Source organism: Rhipicephalus sanguineus, chromosome 8, assembly GCF_013339695.2.
Source record: "Rhipicephalus sanguineus isolate Rsan-2018 chromosome 8, BIME_Rsan_1.4, whole genome shotgun sequence".
Classification (NCBI taxonomy): domain Eukaryota; kingdom Metazoa; phylum Arthropoda; class Arachnida; order Ixodida; family Ixodidae; genus Rhipicephalus; species Rhipicephalus sanguineus.
In genome coordinates this window covers 50,010,603-50,029,050 of record NC_051183.1, presented here as the reverse complement: position 1 = coordinate 50,029,050, position 18,448 = coordinate 50,010,603, and the positions used below count along the sequence as shown (strand labels likewise).

General features: G+C 43.9%; 1 long non-coding RNA gene across 1 annotated transcript; it reads right to left on the bottom strand.

Moving 5' to 3' along the window:
• Nucleotides 1-2,118: 2,118 nt before the first annotated feature.
• Nucleotides 2,119-15,660, bottom strand: LOC119402726 (uncharacterized). Its single transcript, XR_007417100.1, has 5 exons — nucleotides 15,563-15,660; nucleotides 12,725-12,777; nucleotides 10,261-10,366; nucleotides 6,676-6,738; nucleotides 2,119-2,283 (listed from the first exon to the last, which is right to left on the bottom strand). It is a non-coding gene; the product is annotated as an uncharacterized LOC119402726 (long non-coding RNA).
• Between the last annotated feature and the right edge of the window lie 2,788 nt (nucleotides 15,661-18,448).

Genomic DNA, 18,448 nt, shown 5'->3' with positions numbered 1-18,448 from the left:
GAATCCAGAAACAGCTTTCTTCCTCTCTGAATTTGCATTTAAACTACGTGGTCATTCAATTGTCTAGATCATTTCATAAACACATTCACTCATACTCTTGACAACTACCCAACATTTCGCTCATGGTTCTCGCGAAGTGGTGATGATGAGGGATCTTTTGGACGGCCAGAAAAGTTCCATATGTCAGTTCAGTTCGTTTAGTAAGCAAACAGATCAGCTCTTTTTGGCTTCCATGACTCACGACAATACCTGTTCTTAGAGAGTAATTAATCTACTTTTCTATGCAGCACATGGCTCATGTGAGAGCCGGCGTCAGAAAAACGAAAGGCCTTTCGATGCATCATACAAGTGTCTACACTAATACAAGCTATACAAGCTATACAAGAACCACGCGCACGCCTGTGGTTATAGACCGCTCTTTATTTCCCACTCATACTCTTTATTCAGGAAACACCACTTTCCCACTCCTCGATTGGCACAAAGGAAGCAATGTGGATGGAGGAGGGGTCTCATATGTGTTCGAATTGCCGCACCTGCACCTGATTCTCAAAGACGACGTCCGCACCAACCTGTCACGAGGTCGTCACAGCAGTGGGATGAATTACGAGTGAGACAAACGGGACGCTCTCGCTTATAAGCGGTAGAAAGTTTCTCTTTGTCTTTATATGTACATTGATGTCCGTATAAATAATAAGTGCGAATTTATGTTTAACTGCTCAGCGCAAAACCTTAGACACAGTACACGTAGAAAAGACGAGGACCAGCGCATACGAGGACTAGCCCAATCCCTCACTTCACTTGCGAATTGATAAGCGGTTGCCGTGAGCCGCAGGAAGCACTTGAGACATCGGTGAATGCGGTAGGCGAGAATTAGAGAGCTTGGACCAGAAAGCCGTAATGTGACTTAACGCCACGCAGTTCACCAATTTCATTATCATCACTATCATTATCATCATTATCATCACCATCAATCTCCTCAGTGTTTATTACAGGACGGCGGCATCTCCCGAGAATCCCCCATTCACCATGTGTTGTGCCAGCTGCTTCCGTGTTATCTTTGTGAACTTCATCACTTAATCACCCCACCTATCTCTCATCCGGCTTCGGTGGCGTTTGCCATCCCTCGGTGTGCATTCCGCCGTTCTCACTGACCATCGGTCATCCTTCCATGTCCAATTGTTTCCCTTAACGTAAAGAATATATCAGCCTACACTGTTTGTTCGTTTATCCACTCTGCCCTGCTCCTGTTTCTCAATGTTACACCTATCGATTTTTGTTTTGCGACTTCATAGACCTGCCAAAGATATCGATTAATATCGCAGACATGCCATCGCGGGAAAAGATAGCGACTCCCAGCTTCGTTGCCGCTTCCCGAGTGCCACAGTTGGGTTGGCGCTTAGCTTCAACCAGCTCGGCGTGCTCCTGTCTATTCTGTCCTCGGGGGTGGTGAACCTCTGCTATAGTAGCTTTATAACAGCAGCAGCAGCAGCAGCAGCAGCCGCAGCTGTCGAAGGACTTACGTGATAACATATTGAAACTTCTCGTTCTATATCCTACACTAAGGGGAAGCGATAGAGCCAAATAAAGACAAAAATAGCAGCGGCGATATCGAGACGTGTGAAGGCTTGGCTGCTAAGGCATTCCGCTGCTAACCACAGCGATGCAAGTTCGAGTGCGGGTCACAGCTGCCACTTTTCTATGGTTCGTAGTGCAAAAACACCCATGCGCGTCTATTAAGCTCCACGCTGACTCACCTCAGGTGGTCAAAATTCCTTTGAACTCCCCTAATGCGGCATGCCTCTCCATTATGTCGCGCTCTTAAATTGCACGCAACCCTTGAGAGTGTATTGTAGCAATGGTTGTTGCAGTCGAAGGCACAACTACGTTTATGCCGATGGCAACATCTCTTACGCGTGGATTGGCCCCGAGCAGAACAGTCGTCTCTCTTCTGTACTGAAAAAAAGAACAGCTGCGACATGAACAGATTCGCTAAATATACCGCGAAAGGAGTAAGGAATATAGGAGTAAGAACCTCTGTCAGGCAATATGGCCTTTAGCTCTCACTTCTCCTTCTGTATCAGAGAGAAAAAAATAAACTTCAACGTTTAAAATTTCAAATACGAATGAAAAGAGTAACTTTATTAACTCATATTTCATCCATGCTACTCCTTTGCTTTATCCGATGGCACAAGGTTGCTAAACTCCACCGTGTTTCTTCCTCCTTCGCTTTTTCATGGACATTCTTGCGAGCAGTGCGCCGGACAAGTGCTTTTCGGACAGTGTCTGAAGTGGAATTATAATAATAATAATAATAATAATAATAATGTTTATTTGCCATCAGTACAAAAATAATGATGGAGGGGGCGGGAATAAAAGCGACAATCCGCTTGACGAAGTTCCCACTCCCGTACAGGTAACAGCAGCGAGGCACATAAAAAAAATACAGTTCTATGTATGTATTGAATAATACTGGTCTGCATTTGAACAAGCGCAGAAAGAAAAAAAGAAAAACACACACACAAAGAGCACTACCATTTGCTCCTAGAAAAGGAAAATTATACATACACTTATATATATACATATATACACATATATATACATGTCTACACACATAAACATGCAGTTACACACAAAATGCCCAATATACATAATCGCGTACAGATCAGTTCAGTCATTCTAATAAAGGGAAAAATAGAATGAAATGTCACCTTCTGTACGAGGATGTAGGTGAGTATGGGTCGTTATTCATTACTCTGCGCGAGAAATTTCCGTATTCCTGCATTGTCGATTTCCGGCAAATTAATATGCGCGTCGATTAGCTGATTTAATATGAATGGTAACTGGTAGTGAAGCATATGCCGGCCATAGTTGGTGCGGGTAGCCGGTAAAATCCAGTGTGTTTTGTGACGGTGTGGGTAATGAGACTCAAACAACCTTAACGAGGCAAGACTGCATAAGCTGTCCTGGCGTTTTTTTAACTCTGCTTTATACCTGCGTAGTAGTCTGTAGTGGTAGAAGTTAAATATGTTAAGAATGTCAAATTGAACAAAAAGATGTCTTGTTGTATGTCCGTAAGGCAATCCATAAACTACCCTTAGTAGCCGCTTTTGTACGATTAATATTTTTTGTAGATTTGATTTAGTGGTCGTGGCCCATACAAGTGTACAGTAATTTAGATAAGAACAAAAAAGAGAGTTATACAGCATTAATTTTACTTTTTGGGGCAATATGCTTCTGTGGCGCATAAGGAAACCAGTGACGCGGGATGTTTTTAAGAGGATATGGTTAACATGGTCGTCCCACTGCATATTTTCTGAGAAGTATACCCCAAGTGATTTAAAAGACGACACTATTTCAAGAACACTTGAATGATATAGAAGATTTGCAGAGACTGTAACACGTTTATTCCTAGGATGAAAAATGATAGCTTTAGACTTTGACACATTGACGGAAAGCACGTTTTCATCTGACCATTTTTCTAGTTTTTGCAGTAGGTTATTCGCTTGAGTTATTACGTCATTAGGATTCTCATTTGAAATAAATATACTTGTGTCATCCGCATATATTATAAAACGGGAAACTTTATCAATGTTTACTATGTCATTAATGTAGATATTAAAGAGTAGTGGTCCAAGAATGCTGCCTTGGGGCACACCGCAGACAACATGGCGTGAAGATGATTTAAATTGATCAATTTGGACATATTGAGTTCGCGACGACAAATAAGACTTAATGAGGAGTAAGGCATGACCCCTTATCCCGTATAATTCTAACTTTTGAAAAAGAATTTCGTGATTTATTCTATCAAAAGCCTTGGTGTAATCCACAAATATTCCTAAGACAATTTTCTTTTGTTCAAAACATTCTAGTATATGTTCTTTTTGATGAAGCAGGGCCAATTCAGTGGAACGATTTTTCCTAAAACCATATTGGCAGTCGGTGATGATATCATTGGCTTCGCAAAATTTCTCTATACGTCGAAGGATAACTTTTTCAAGCCCCTTAGAAAAAACAGGTAGGATGCTGATAGGTCGATAATTTATATGCCTTCGCGGGAAAAGAAGAGGCATTTCAATATAAATGGATTAATTTTTTATGGACATTCTGCAGCAACCAGTCGTGTTTTAGAAATAGCGGGAGTCATCTCACTCCCTAACTGATTTGTTATAAAAACTGTGCCGCAGCAGGACTGAGATTCTGCGATGCGCACATTTTTACTTTTACGGAAAACCACGTTTCGCTATATTCTAAATGTTACCGTTTTATCGCCAATCACAACGTGCGGGTTCTTAGCTACTTTAAGAAGCTGCTCAGTAATCTACGTTAACAAACTACTGGGGTGACTTTTACGTTCGCACGCAACCGAATGTATGCACTCCGATAGCAGCATAAAACTTTCACCGACCAATCAACTAGGACTTGAAAATCCACGGTCCTGCTCACCGCCATTCTCATTCAAACATATCGTATATTAGGGCTACAAAGGAACTGCTAGTTGGGTGGGTTGGTCGAGTTGATGAGGTAGTGCTCGTTTTTTTCGGTCTCTTCAGTACTTTTCTAATGTTCGGCATGGAATGGTGAAGTACAGCTCAGCTTCAGTTTGACTCAAGGCGAGGGCGAATTTTTGAACTACAGATTTAGAAATTAACCGTTCACTGTCTGTACAACATTGCAGTATCTACACATCACTGAATGCAAATTCTCATGGTATTGAAGTATTGTTGATCGCAGAATGAACGCAAAAATAAGTGCTCACTTGATGGTTCGTCAATTTGGCTGAACGACAGGGCGAACAATATATTATGTCACCAAAAATATGTTAGCGTCATGAAGCTTTAATAGGGTATAGGAGGCTACTGTGGTGAATGTTTCGATATATTTGATATTTCAAACTATGTGAAGCCTCTCAAAGAAGCGTTTAAATTATAATTCCGACAGAACTCGCAGTGTCCTCGATGCATTCGCCTAAAGCGATTCGGAGGCGAAAGCCATCCGGTGTGGCTATTTTACCATGTACTTCGCATCACGCTAACGCAGCATTCTTATTTTTCAGTCGCGTGAACGCCGGAAGGAAAAGTGAACGCGCAGTGTGTTTGCCTCAGTCCACGAGGCGCGCTGGCGTTCATGTAAGTTAGTGTACGATTTCAAGTCGACGGCGGCTTTTCTCTCAAGGTCATATTCGCGTGAGACGTTTAAATATTTAGAATTATGTATAGTTTGGTTTTTCATTAGACAAACTGGCGAATTAAAAAAGAAACAACGAGCGCTTAAACTCCCCGCTGTTATTTTACATGGTGTACTGAAATTTTACTACAGCTACCTGGAAATAAATCTAACGCAATGACGAAATAATAGGGGTGTGCGAATAGTGATTTTGAGGACCGAATCGAACACAAATCGAAAAGTGATGAAACTGAATCGAATACGAATACAAATGGAATACTGTTCGAATAGTTTTTTAATAGCAAGCCAACCATTCCCAAAGCAGCCCTATACTGGTAAGGTAACAATTTTCAAGACAGCCCAAGAAATCTACAACATTTTATGTGAAACAATGATTCACGAGCTTTAAAAAAGGATCATTGCGATTACTTTTAACAGAAAAAAACGGCAGTCATTTAAATTGAGGCTCGCTCGCATTCAGGAGCAGCTAGAGCCTTCGAAATATGTCGTAGCTGCTGGCTGAAATATTGAAGTGACTGAGTATTAAAGGCACTATTTCGTCAACTGCTTTAAATAAAACTGATACATTAATATTAACCAATTTTATGAGTTAACATGCTCATGAATTTCATGGTGAAGATTCTGGATTGATGACACTGTGACTTCGGTGGCACTGGTGTTCTAAGCAAGAATGCCTCCGTCATGTCATCAATATAGCGTCGATAGTCCTGTAAGTACATGGGCTGCGTGCATCTGGGCATTTCGATGACGAAAACAAAAAAATACTCCTAGCTGTTCTAACGTCTCGTTCTTTCGAGTATTTTTCATCGTTGATAATAATTCGAAATATATTCGAAAAGTAGTCGGTATTTCAAATATGCACTATTCAATTCGTTATTCGAAATTTTTCAATAGTCTCACACACCTACAATATAAACATTGCAAAGATGCCACAGTTGCTACCTCGAGTGCTACTGCAATGATATGCAAAATTTTTTCTTCGAACAAAAGGAACGCACAGTAACGCATCCATAACCCCTACTTAGCGAACGTTTACACAATTCCTTAATTATTCTCCCCCAAAGTTTCTTGACAGCCTGCAGACATCCATCAACACATCTTTTTTTTTCTCAAAAACTACATGGCCTATTATGTAGGACTGGACCAAGGTGGATAGAAGCAAATCAGGCTCTCCGAGCCTATTCTGGCCGTAATCGACGTTTTCATCCACGTACGACTTGACGCAGTGTTTCCGTGATTTGGTTAGAAATAGCGCTGTCCTCTTTATTGGTTCCCTAATTATCAAGACAAAATCGTAATTCCAAAGAATAAGAGTGCGGTTTGCCGAAACACTAATGTGTGCATGCAATTTCTGCCTTAACACTGGAAACCGAGGTGCTGTTCTAGCTCTGCTGCAAAGGGTGTTGAGCAAGGCACGACACAAGGCTTGTGCACAACTGTTTGCGTAAATAATTCGTGTAGGGAAATGTGAAGGGCTTAAGTGATACTTACTGAAACACCCAAAGCATGGTGAAGAAATCCATCTCAATAGAGTCATCTCCCGTAAAACCGAAGCTGCAATAAAATGGGAACGCAAATGCTTTGTTGCCTCACGCAGAGGTAAAAATGTTATGCATACAGATCCCTTTTGTTTTTGCTTTCACATCGAGCACATGATGTTCCCACGAAGCTAGATAAGCACATTTTCAAACCGTAAGCTTTTCTATGCCGATTCTACGATAAAACTGCTCATCCGTCTGTCTATCGCGTAAGACAACCTTCGCCGAAGTAATATAAATGAATAAAACAAAATAAATTTTCTTTACAGTGCTGGTCTTGAACACGAAACCGCATTCTACGAAAGCAGGTGTCGAATATACGCCGATGCTGAGGGAACGTAAGTGCATCTGAACTATATGAATGCGCTGTACTCACTGTGCAACAGAAATGTAAACGAAGTTTACTTTATGTGAAGCATCTGGTCAATTTCTTAGTAGTGGAATAGCATAGCTTTCTCAGTAGTGGAATAGCATAAAAAATCACACCATTTCCCGCTAAAGGGGACCATGAGGCGATGCGAAGCAGTGTTTCGGCATGTAGAGCCCGCGTTTCAAAGGTGAAGTGGTGAGGGGGAAAGGGGATGTGGAGAGGGGGAATGGGGAAAGGGAAGGGGTGGGGGAAGGGAGAAGGGGAAAGGGGATGGGAGGAGAGAGGAGGAGTGGAGAGGGGAAGTGGAGAGGGAAAGGGGAGATAGGGAATGGAGAGGGAAAGTGGAGAAGGTTTGCGCATGCGCAGTAAGGGTGGTCACGCCGCACACCACCACCACCGGATTGAACTCCGCCATAAGATGCTTCACATCTAATATCTTTGTATTGGCATATCAGTAGTAATGGACGACTACAGTGAGCTGGAAAGCTCCTTGTAGCCGTCACTTCCACGCTTTCGCGTAGATGTGTGCAACAAAACTACACGCTTTCGCATCACTTAGAAAACTCCCGATGGAGATTCTGAGTGTACTTTTTACAGAAAGAAAATCGGGGCGGTATTACGTGTTCCAGTGTGCTCTTTCCGCGCTTGTTCCAGCTCGCAAGGTACAAGTTTTGCGACTGTTTGCGATAATATTCTGATTTATGTTTGCTGCCGCGAGTTTCTGGTACTGATGTTGCATAAAAGCTTGCCGCATGGGATGTTGGGCATTAGAATGCACTAAGATAAGGTCCAGTTTACACCATTTTTGAAATGTAGAAGTATATCAGTACAAAACAGCAGAATAAAGTTGTATGGCAGATCTATCAATCTTAATGTGCGCTTGGAAATACACTTGTTCGTATTTCAGGGCCAGCTACGAATAGAAAATTCGTCGATGCTGTAAACAACACCAGCATACTAAGGTGCATTATTTGCAACCGTGCAAACTTTTCATGTCAAATATTCAGCGCTAAAACGATAAAAATGCAGAGAGATCCGTACTACATGTCCTCGTTTATGGCACCAAATTTGCACATAAATCAACAGTCACTCCTTCAGCTCCCCCTCCTTGTTGCAATAATTCATTGCGTTGCGGAAAGTCTTTCAATTTCACGGCGGAACTCGCGTATTTACGTGCGTGCTCGTTGTGTGGGCGTCAGCACATTAAGCTAGCACGTATCTACTAATTATCACATGCGCCTCATTTAATATTCTTTAAACCGGTAGCGCTTCTGCAAAGACCCTCGTGGCTAAGCATCTTCGTTCTTACTCCCCAGTTCTGTACAGAAGTTACGAGACTGCGCAACTTACAGCTAATCAAGCAGGCTGAGTTGTACGATTTACGAAATGTAGATCATCATCATATTTCTACTGTCTACGTGACACCTCAATGAGTCCTTCAATCCTATGAGCACTGTCAAACGCGGCAGTTAGGGCGCGCTTCGTGTCTCAGGGCTGAACGTACTCCCCACCATGTGTGCCGCAACCACAAAGCTTCCATGCTATCGCACTTCTTACTCCCAATACTGCTGCAAGGTTTTGTTTAAGTTACACGGAAGTAAGAAGAGGCACACTTCCAAGTGGTGCCTTTGCGTCGAGCAATACAGCTGAACGGGCAAAAAATTATTTCCCATGAGCAATTACTGTCCAGCAGCGCAAAGGATGCTCTGGACAGAGATGAGACTAGAATCTCATAAACTTCTACCTTCTCTGCCTCCTTTTCGCCCACACAAATATGGCACTCATATCCACCATGCGCGTATACATCACTGTTAAGAGCACAGTTCAAAAATGCAACAAAATACGATGACAGAAAATTCTGTTGTGTTCTGGTATTTTGGACACGGCACGATGTTTTACCCTGTCGTGTCTCGAGGCTCTGTTGTAGTTCTGTTGAGTCAACAGGCTTTCATAGTGCTACAACAAATCTATCGTGGTATTTCAGGGGCATTCCTTTTGTGACAATACTGTGCCTTTTTCGACAACAGATTTTTCTGCGTTACTTGAAGGATTTGCGTTGTGCAAGAGCCCTCTGTTGTAACAACACACTTGCAGGATACACTTCTGATGTAATCACAGGCACTGCTGGGCGGTCAACAGTAATATATGTCAGTATGAAGTATTTGTAGTAACTATGTAGAAATCTTGCAGTAACAACTGAAATTTCTGCAATCCTGGTAACTTACCTTGTTTTTTTTAACTGGGAGTGTCGCTATTTATTCCATAAAACCCATAGCCGATCAGCGCGTGCCCCTACCAGTATTTTTAATGATAGCCAACTTCTCTCCGCATGCACTACCCCCACAAGCTTCCAGGTCATGACCTGTCTCGATTACTTCACTTAAACGCGAGCGAGTTCCGCCACAGCTCTCCAGGCTCTGTGCTTGAGGCAATCGATTATCATTGAGATGATTATTCGCCACGTTCCAGCAACATTTTGATAGTAATTTTGTAGACTGGTACACGGTTGTCCCTTAGCTATTTCTTGGTGATGGGCACTGTACACTAGAGATCAATGGTTGATAGCGACAGATTGAAGTAAAGTTTTACAACTTTCACAAACTTGCTGTAGTTACGAAAAGAAAAAGTTTGGTGGGAGCTGCATATAAACTGCATTAGCGGGACGCCTATGGATTGTTTGTATAGCATCTACAGTGGTTCACATGAGAGTAAAGTGGCAGAGTAAGTTCACTCTCAGCATTCACATTCAACATAGACACTCCACACAATTATAGCTCTGTGTTTCTGCGATGGTGAAATATTAGAGAATTAAACATAGAGGGTGTAATAAAGTCAATTAACTCAGTTCTTCTAGGTGTATTCGGGCACACTATAAACACTGAATTGAAATGATCAGGACAATAATAGCGCTCCCTTATGACATGACATTCCCGCTCCCTACAGGCACCTTATCGACTGTGCTAGTAGATTTGAGATATTAATTGTTCCAAAACATTATTAAAGTTAAAAATCATCTCGGTCCCTATCCTCATCTGCTTTATATGTTATCATCTCTGGAACAGGGTCTTCCATGATATTTTAAGTGTCCAGGTGTAATGAAGTCATTCACTTTCAACGGGTTTCAGAATTCAATGTTAAATGTTACAGAATGCTAAAAACCTCACTTACATCCACGCCGTTGCTCCTACAGCATTTGAGTCGTCATCCATAGACTGATGATGTACAACAACAGCACTCTTCATTTCACTGCAAAATGTTTCGAATGTACCATAATCTGCAAGAAAATTGTGATATCGAAGACAATTAGTTGGTATCAACTTTATTCATAATTCTGCAGAGTATTCGCCGACCGGGCCTTTGGTCTCCCACCTGGGACAATCCATAAATTATTTTCTGCTCGCGCCTTTAGGAATGCGAATACTTTATCTTCATTACCTCACTTCACTTCAGTCTGCATACTTGCCTCACAGAATTTTCAAAGTAGGGTGCTTCTAAATGTCTTACTGTGTCGCATGAATGATTGTACGCAGCATGCGACGTCTAAGTCATAGATTACGTCCGTGATTTCTACTTACGAACAACCGCTGGCTGATTGTGTCAACTACGCTCGCTCTGATCATTTTTTCGTGATAACAGCTTACTATTCAGATGATCAGTGTTACTACTATATCCAAGGCGCAACGTTATAGATCTATCGACGCTTGACAAAAAAAGCAAACGCTTGCGGCGTTTCCACATGTAATTTAACAAGGCCTGCTGTTGTGATTCCAGGAGGAGGAGGAGGAATAAACTTTATTATGAACCAGCAATTTAGGTTCGTTGGCCTAGGCCTCCCACGTGGGGACGTCGTGTGATTCCAATAATTATTTATTTTTCCTGAAGTTCTATTCGCATAGGGCAGTTTCTACAATGTGTCAAATACGGTTCCACAAAATTTCATCCACCGAAGATACATCGTGCTGTACGCAGACTTTTTATTAAACACCATAGCAGAAGGCTAAGTGTCGCAGTTAAAAAACGTGCTGGTAAGTCATTATGAGCTCTCAACGACTATGGAACTATCAGGACGAAAAGCGCACGCAGTACACGCTCACGTATTACTGGTGGTCGCCAGGCGAAACCGCAAGCAATCACAACTAAGCGTTATTCTGACAAACCCTGCGCAAGATTTCGGTGCTGTGTTTTCTAACGTTTCGTACAAACGTTTAACTGCGAGGCAGTTTAAGGACCATCCTGTCATCATGTCATGTCTCGCGATATTGTTATGTAGTGTTTATTGCTTTTTTGTGAATTTGGATAGCCAGCGCCACAAACACAATTCACGTTACACCGACATTACGCCTGCATAGGCTGCTTTTCCAAACCAGTTTATAGACCTGGAGTGGCTCTGTGGTAGAATACCTTATTGCCACCCAGAATGCTTGAGTTCGATTCCTGCTGGGATCCTAATTCTTATTCTTTCCGTTCGTCGGGTCAACGCTGCCGATGTCGGTTTTCCTTAACGCTCTCTCATTTAACTTACCGATGTCTGTTCTCGCCGTTCCTGGGTAGATATGAACAGTCAGTCACCTGTGGCGCATACCCGTACACCGCGGCCCGTGGTAAATAGCGCCACATAGATGGATGGATAGATGGATAGATACGTAGATAGAAACGCTCGAAGTGCCAAAGGTTCGCTAGGAAATGCTTCGCATTTAAAAGAGCGGATAAACACAAGGTAAAAAAAGGAGACACCGGCGAATCAGTGTTACGCAGTTCGTACAGCTTTCACAAGAGGTGGGACTTGCTCAGACATTTTTATCGATAGAGATTAGTTTTCAATAACTGGAGCGAACCAGATACCGACAGCCTCAACGGATCATTACGGTGCGAGCTCGCGAGTGTAGCGCGGTAGCCGAGTCCCCCTGTTGACGCCACGTGCAATGTTTTGCCTCTAAAGCCATTTGGTGTTAATCATAATAACGACGCTACAATTCAGCGTAGCGTTTCGCGACCTAAACGCCTGAAACACTGATTCCATGGCGCATCCATCGACAATTGCGGAACCGCGTTTAAATGTGGTCGCAGTGGGCTTCCTATATGGCTTCAAGAAAACTCCAATGTAGCTGGAAATGCTGTCATACATAGCTTAAATTGCAGGATTACCAAACAAATAGCGCAATTTAGCCATACATTATAGAAGAGCACTGGCATCGTAGAGAAAGGGCCGTTGTCACAGGTCCCTGTCAGGTTAAAAAAAATCTAAAAAGACATGTATCGTTTTCATAGGAAATATGAGAGCACGAAACATAACCATGTGGCTGGCACAGCACAGCTTCCCGTCGTACTACCCTGCATGCGAGCTGCACGCTCCCTCGTACCGCATGATATCCTTTGAGCTCTACCAATTATTAGGTTTTTCTTCTCGGGGCAATCCAACTGTCTCTTCCTACCCCGCTGGATTTTCCCTATTCATTACAGGAGCAAATTGGAGAGCCTGCTCATCGCAGTTGCTGTTCACTGTGATTCAATTAGGGGTTACAAAAGGTCGCTAATCGTGAGCTATTCAGTTAAAAGCAGCAATTATCCTCAAAACACGCGAAACAAATTCTTAGATTCGAATTATTCATATTTATAGTTTTGATTTTCTTACACATGTAGCTGTCGTACTCTTCCTCTCCAATTTCTTTTGCAAGCAGTTGTTTCCTAGAACGAGCAAAAATCACGCTGTCAGGGCAAATTCATTCGTTCTTATATACGATGGTGCGTGAAACATCATTTATTTTTTCTATTTTATACAAATATATATGTCAATATATATTCCCTTCATAACACGAGATGCAAGAAGCAACTGCGTAATTTCCTCCCTTTTTCATGATAATAGCCATAAGTGCCTAGGTATGCGCTTGAGTCAAATGACACCGGCAGGTTAGGGGCTCTACATTAGCGACCATCGAAGTCTCGTCACCTCCGTCTCATGTAGCTAGTGAAGTGAGCAGTGCAGCTTAACCTAACTAGAACAGCAAGAAGTCTAGCCTTGCGCTTAGCTTCTCGCAGTACTGTGACTAGAAATTGGGGCACTTGCTCATAATTCGCCTTTGACAACCATTACGCTTTACAACCAATTTGACTTTAGTCGGACTCGGACTTTACAACCACTTAGACTTTAGCCAGGAGCCCCGGCAGCAGAGTGAGGAGTGAAGATCTTTACCCCACGCACGATCACATTGTGATGACATTTGGACTTTGAACGCTCTGACTTGCTCCCCCCCCCCCCCCCCATTTCGAAGAGCTGTGTCTATAGCGTACACTGCGCAAAGCAGAGTGTGCAACCCCACAAAGAGTGCCCCTAAGCCAGAACTATGCTTTGTGGGCGTGTGCACTGTGTAACTTCAATAAAGATACATTGCAACGCAGAATATTGCCCAAAGTGTCTTTATCTAACATATACTAAAACACAGCTAGTGCTTCCACGTTTCCTAAGCGATTCTCAAGGTTGCCTACAATTTTTTTATATATTATTAGCTACTGCATGAATGTTTCATAGCATTGCATTGCCCCCTGCTCATTTTTTGCACAGTTGAAACATTAATTTGCTGAGAAGGCAAATAATATAGACGTTTAAAGAAGTCTTATTACACTTCGTATTTGCCTGCGTAAACCTAACTTTAATACCCAGCCCAAGCATAGCCAGGGGCTTCAAAGTATGAACTGAGGAGCATATTTAAGCGTAAAAGTACGCGACCTGTATAAACCTCATAAAACCAGCTATGCTGATTTGGAATGTAAGAGTAAATCGGTCATACCTCGCGACAAATTTGAAACACTGACTTGCAGTCGTTTTGATACATCAAATGAAGTTAAGATGAAACGCCGAGTGGAGGAACGCTCAAGAATACGAGGGGGGGGGGGGCAGATTTTGACATTGTAAAGAAACAAGCGCCGGACATAGATCGTTTGCTGGCAAGTGTATGTGCAAGGTATAAATCTCTTATCTGACGGGACAACAAACGAACTATTAAAGGGAAAGCCGCGCGCTCTTCGCTTCCGCGGGAGCTGCGCATCAACGTGGACTGAAAGGACGCACGCACACGTTCCTCTGTCGCAGTTGCTTCTTCGCACGTCTGCGGCCGACCATGAATCACAGGTGCGTACCTCCAAAGCAGCCGTAGAACTTTACTGCACTAAACTCCACTTAAACGGACACTAAAGGCAAATAACAATTTATGTCAGAGTGAAAGCTCAATGTATGACAACGTCTAAAACGGCAATATTATCACAGCCGTGCCCTACTTACCAAGAAATTAAGCTAAATGTATCACATGATGAGCGCCACGAGTGGGACATTTTTGAAGTGATCCCGATGAGGTATGAGAGTCTGCCTACAATAAATCACTAGTAATCAAACTAGCAGCAATAAAAAAAGAACCTCCCATGCATCAAGAGACGTAATAAAATGCTGCTTGTTCGTTTCCGTTTGATTCATGGAAAAAAAGAAACTTCTGTGGCATTGCCATGGGGAACGGCGCGCGTGGTTCAAAGGTTCCGTTTTCGCCGAACTGCGCTTCGGCCCGGCGCCCTGCTTCGCTCACGCGGTCGCGTCTCAGTGGTAGTTTCAGTATCGCGTACTGCCGCGTGTGTTTTGCACGCTCGTGAAAGTCGCTCTGACAGAAAGTTCGACAAAATGCTGCATGCATATGATGTTGCCGGATGCCCGAATGGTGCACAACGCCAGTGCTGCAGCAAGGAAGCCGATGTGTCTTTTCACTGGGTGCCGCGGAATGAACCCTTACGCTCGAAGTGGCCTTAGTCGCTGAATTGGAGCCCAGCGTCACGCGTCAATGTCTCGTTGTCAAGTTTCTCCGTCCACATCCATTGCGGCGATTGCCACACGCTTCGATGGCTTCGATGGCCGTTGTGGCTGCTGTGGGTTCTGCTAACTTCGCTCTGCTGCTACTAGTGTCGGCAGCAGCGCAGTGAAGGCGGGCAACGTTGGGCACGGCAGCAGTGGCGTATGGAAGTCTGATTTGAGGCGGGTGATTTGAAGTGCACTAACGCGATGCGGACCACTAAAACGTGATTTTATTCAAAATAAGCAGTTCCTTGGCCCAAAAGTAGCACTACGAGGTTTCTGGACCGCCATTTCAACAATCAACGTCGACTTAATATTTGCCTTTAGTGTCCGTTTAAGCTGCACTAAACGCCCTGCTTCACCTATAGAATAGGAATTCAATGGCATTCAAGTATATAGTGAAACAGGCCCGCTGATGCTGCAACAGAGGAGGCAATTACTCATTAAGCAGTGCGCGCACTCGCGTACAGGACCATTGAACGAAATTCTAACGAGAGCACCTTTATAAAACTGTAACAAAAAGTAAGCGGAATTTCATCAATGGTCACAGACAACTGATTGCTTCATGTAACGCTATCATTTGCGCTTGGCTTCGCAACATAAGTGGCACGTCAGAACTTAAGCTACAGATGTACTTACCGTGTAAATAAGTAGTAAATAGTGTTATTTCCGTCTTTCTCAGCAGCAACATGCTCTTTCAACTTTTCAAGTGTATCGTTAGCACTCAGTGTGCTTTGTCCATGTGCTGCACTATGTGCAACACCAAGATTGTCAATCTGAAACCAATATAGCCAGCGTTCGTCCACATTTTTACATCACATTACCTGCGTCTTCTTCCCAAAACAGATTTGCACTAATACGCAGAAAGCAAGAATAATAAAAGAAAACCTTAGTCTTTCGTCGATCGCTATGTTCTCCTCCAAGGGATGTTCTTAGCACAACATCACCTCGAAGTACAATTCGACCTGGGGAAGCCCTTTGTTAATGCTTCTTTCTTATCGTCGCTGCATTTCTAGCCGCACCCAATATCACAAGTTATTTGTTCTTCTCTCAATCAAGCTGCGTATGTCACAGCCGCAGCATGCATTTGCCACCTTACTAGTCATCCACTTCAAGTTGCCCGCCTGCCTTCGCACACCCCTACTTTTCTGCTTCATCATTCCACAGAGCAACTTGAGACAAGACCGGCCTACCCTTCCACAACGTCATTATTGCCCATCCTCTACTCTCTATGAACGCACCACCGATCACCAGACATGGTAATTCAAAGTTGGCTGTTTTACTTTGTAATCCTACCCCTTATATAACACCCCCCTGAATGGGGGTCTTTAAGGAGGTAAAACTGAAGTGAACTGAAAGTTGCCTGGTCTTTTAATTCGAGATATGCTGCAGGAAAGGTTACTGGACCTTAACAAAAAATACACGTTGCCACATACAGGAGCTGAATGAACATACGCACTAAGCTTAAAACAAGGCGCAATCGAGCTTTCCCGGTGGACATCCTTCTGCGCAGTTTCATTATTGTTATTCTATGTGAACTATACACAAATGCAGAAATACCGTGGAGGTGTTGGCCATCGTAAATAGCAGCCACGTAATGGTGCTGCTATAATCTTGTCTGCAGAATAGTTCTTATTTCTGCTGTTATGAAATATGAGCGCACACTGAAGAAGCTAACTGGTGGTGCTTTAAGCACTGCGCTAGCACGACACCAATAAAACAAAAAAAATAACATCTGAAAAAAGCGCAGATGACTGACGAACGAGCAGGTAACAGAATATTACGATTCCGTCATGGCATATGAAGACTCTGCTACCAGCGCTTTGGCCCTGCTTGAGTATCACATGTACAAGCTCAAGGTTTCCTCGCCGACTTCGACGGTGCATGCGCATGCAACAGCTGATGGGGACCCGCCAGCGATCTCGTCAACGGACGCTACACGACCTCAACGTGATTTGGCACACGATTGCCCGAACCAGAACTTTTGCGCTATGGTGGCAGTTTAACTCGATGGCAGCGATTTTGGGATATGTGCCCACACACCGTACACAATAACCTGAGCTTCTCCAACGCAGATCGTTTCCACTATCTCACCTCACACTTGACGGAGCCGCTGCTCACGCAGTCGCCGGAATTCAAACCACGGATTCATCGTACCGCGACGCACTTGAGATATTAAAACAGCAATTTGGAAACGCGAAGTTAATCTAACAGAAACATCTGGAATGGCTGTGTACACTGAAACTCGTTAGATCGTCGAGCGACGTACCAACCTTGCGGAAGTTTTACGACGAAGTACAAGTGAACCAGAGAGGACTCGCGAGCCTTGGGTTGGGTACAGTATCATACGCTGCTATGCTGAGCGAGATATTGCGCAAGGAGACTGACTTGCAACTGGTTAAAAGCTGGTCGTAAGCGTGTGGACCATTCGGCTCTACAAGATTCGAGTTTGCGCTTCTCGTTGTATAGTATCGAACTGCAGCATTAGGCAGGAGTGATGGATCTCTAGCACTAACTGACAGTCTCCTAACAATTACGTTACCCCTCTTACTGAAACTGATCCTCTAGTTGGGTACGATAAGAGGACGGATTAATATTTTGTATTGCGTATGAAACAAAAAAAAATTGTAGTGGCTTACCTCGGCTATGCCAGGATATACGTAGCGTTAGCTAAGGTTCAGCTGATTATTATTAGCTTTCTTGGTTGCCAAGCTTCTCGCTTTTCTGCGCCGCTTAGCAGCATTTGCGCTCTCCTTCTCCATGGCTATACCACACTGGCAAACGCCAACCAGCCGGTCTGACAAATAGCTGACCTACCTGTCCTTCCGTTTTCTTTCCTCCTCCTCCTCCTCGCCACTATATGTATTCCCCCACTGACACGTCTGCGTATGCACGCAAAATTAAGGGAATGATATACTCCAGCGCCACGTCGACGCGCACGCTCGGCACAGCGACGCTACGCTAACAAACGCGCAACACTCTAATCCGACGCGCGGCGCGACTGACGCGTCCGGCGTCCGTCAACGCGCCCCGGCTGCAGCCGGCGCGAGATGCGACATGCTGTATTCCCCGCCGGCGACGTTACCCAGACCAACGTTACTAGAACAAACTCGTTGACCCAGACTGCACTGCGTCTCTTCGTGAAGAAGGGACGCCGAATGCGCTCAAGTGCGCATGCGCAGACCAACGAGGCACACGCGGCGGCAGCGGCTCTGGTGCGAGGGTAGCGATGCGGGCTTGTTGGTCTGTCATGGTTCTTGGATGTGGGCGCCAAAAGACGCCAGTGTGTGTGTCTTCTTCCCTTCGTCCTTGTCTTTTCGCGCCCACATCCAAGAACCATGGCTCTGGTGCGCCAGCTGTGCGCCGTGTGACGTCACTGCTCCTCGCGCATGCGCAGCACGGCTCTTGTACGCGCATTCGATACCGCCCTGGCTCGGCAAGTGTAGCTAACGCTACAAAACATTCTGCAAAAGGGACACTTTCTTGATAAGGGGCGCGTTAGTATATTTGCAAATTCATATACAC